Source organism: Colobus angolensis, unplaced genomic scaffold (assembly GCF_000951035.1).
Source record: "Colobus angolensis palliatus isolate OR3802 unplaced genomic scaffold, Cang.pa_1.0 Scaffold168, whole genome shotgun sequence".
Classification (NCBI taxonomy): Eukaryota; Metazoa; Chordata; class Mammalia; order Primates; family Cercopithecidae; genus Colobus; species Colobus angolensis.
The window spans coordinates 5,965,122-5,967,549 of NW_012114799.1; the positions used below are offsets into that span (position 1 = coordinate 5,965,122).

The window sequence follows — 2,428 nt, forward strand, 5'->3', positions numbered from 1 at the left end:
CTTCCTTCCTTCCTTTCTTTCTTTCTTTCTTTTCTTTTGGTAAATTGTAATTTTTTTATTGGAAAACAAATATACAACTTGGAATGGATTTTGAGGCAAATTGTGCCACAAGCAGATTTTAAGTGGCTAAACAAAGTTTAAAAAAGCAAGTAACAATAAAAGAAAATGTTTCTGGTACAGGACCAGCAGTACAAAAAAATAGTGTACGAGTACCTGGATAATACACCCGTTTTGCAATAGTGCAACTTTTATGTACATATTGTTGACTGTCCATAGTCCACGCAGAGTTACAACTCCACACTTCAACAACAACATGCTGACAGTTCCTAAAGAAAACTACTTTAAAAAAGGCATAACCCAGATGTTCCCTCATTTGACCAACTCCGTCTAACTTTAGATGTGCAGAAGGGCTTAGATATATCCAGAGTAAGCCACATGCAACATGTTACTTGATCAATTTTCTAAAATAAGGTTTCAGGACAATGACAGTAAGATAAGGGAAGAAAACATGGAGGAATGAAGTCCTAATTACTATACATGCGTATTTTTTTGACAGTAGGGAGAAACCTTTTACAGATAAGTTACAAACAAAGAAAACGCAAATAAACAATTTTGTACAAGAAATTTAACGCATTCTGTACAAGGTCTTCACTTTGCTGTCATCATTTGTACAAACTCTTCATAGTTTACTTGACTATCACCATCAATATCTGCTTCCCTGATCATTTCATCAACTTCTTCACCTGTTAACTTCTCTCCAAGGTTTGTCATCACATGGCGAAGTTCTGCAGCACTAATATAGCCATTGCCATCCTTATCAAACACACAGAATGCTTCTCTAATTTCTTCTTCAATGTCTGTGTCTTTCATTTTTCTTGCCATCATTGTCAGAAATTCAGGGAAGCCAATTGTGCCATTACCATCAGCATCTACCTCATTAATCATGTCCTATAACTCTGCTTCTGTGGGATTCTGCCCAAGAGACCTCATTACAGTTCCCAATTCCTTTGTTGTTATAGTTCCATTGCCATCTTTGTCAAATAGTGAAAAAGCGTCTTTGAATTCTGCAATCTGCTCTTCCGTCAGTTGGTCAGCCATGCTGCAAGCGCTACCGGTTTCGGAGACGACCACACAACCAGTCAGCTCACTCGCTCCACTTGGACTAATTCTCTCTCTCTTTCCTTCCTTCCTTCCTTCCTTCCTTTCTTTCTTTCTTTCTTTCTTTCTTTCTTTCTTTCTTTCTTTCTTTCTTTCTTTCTTTCTTTCTTTCTTTCTTTCTTTCTTTCTTTTCTTCTTTCTTTCTTGTCTCTCTCTCTTTCTTTCTTTCTGTCGTCTTTCCTTTCTTTCTTTCTTTCATCTCGCTCTGACGCCCAGGCTGGAGTGCAGTGGCGCAATCTCAGCTCACTGCAACCTCCACCTCCCAGGTTCAAGCGATTCTCCTGCTTCAGCCTCCTGAGTACAAGGGATTACACGCTCATGCCACCATGCGAGGCTAACTTTTGTATTTTTAGTAGAGACGGGGTTTCATCGTGCTGGCCAGGCTGGTCTCGAATTCCTGACCTCAAGTGATCCGCCTGCCTCGACCTCCCAAACTGCTGGGATTATAGGTGTGAGGCACTGTGCCTGGCCTCTAGTCTCTATTTCTAAGAAGCCGTAGCTGATTTTCCCAGGCCAACTTAGTGGTTCATTCTCCATGTCCCTACTGCATCTTGTCGTTATCTCCATCACAGCACTTTTTTTGTTTTGTTATATTTTTTCACCTGGCACTTTTCCTCTAAACGGAAATCACCTTGTGGATAGGGAAAGTGTACTTTCATCTTTAGGTTCTCAGTTTTATACGATGGTACCTAAACTCTTCATACCTGTGGCTGAATAAATGAATGAACAAATAAATGAACACAAAACTATCCAGTTGCTTGTTATGCTCCATTTCACTACCCTACCCTAGCTCAATCAACTGTCTTCTTCTCTTGCCTGGATAACCACAGAGTCCCCCTTGTGTTATCCCTCTTCCATTCTTACCTTTATCCAATCCATTTTTCACTCAGCAAGCACATCATTCTGAAACATGAATCAGAGTGGGGCTTCCTATTTCCCTAGAATAAAATCCAAGCATCCAAATTCCTGCCCATGACCCACAAGGCATGTGCTGGCCCCTGCCTGCCAATCTGGTCACAGCTCTCTCTCGCTTGCTGTGGTTCCCACACCGGGGCCTCTTCTTAGTTCCCTGACACACTAAGATTTTTCTCCTCCCAGGCTTTCTCAGGGCTGGTTCCTGCGCCTGGAATACTCCTACTTCCTCTTCTGTCCTGGTTAGCTGTTTCTCAGTTTTTAGCTTAAATGCCATTCCTGGCCGGGCGCGGTGGTTCACGCCTGTAATCCCAGCACTTTAGGAGGCTCAGGCGGGCAGATCACGAGGTCAGGAGAT

The 2,428-nt window shown here is 42.0% G+C and overlaps 1 pseudogene across 1 annotated transcript; it reads right to left on the minus strand.

Annotated features, from left to right (window-relative positions):
* Positions 1 to 38: 38 nt before the first annotated feature.
* Positions 39 to 1,098, minus strand: LOC105508803 (annotated as a pseudogene). The gene has a single exon (XR_001001336.1). The product of XR_001001336.1 is annotated as a calmodulin pseudogene (transcript).
* Between the last annotated feature and the right edge of the window lie 1,330 nt (positions 1,099 to 2,428).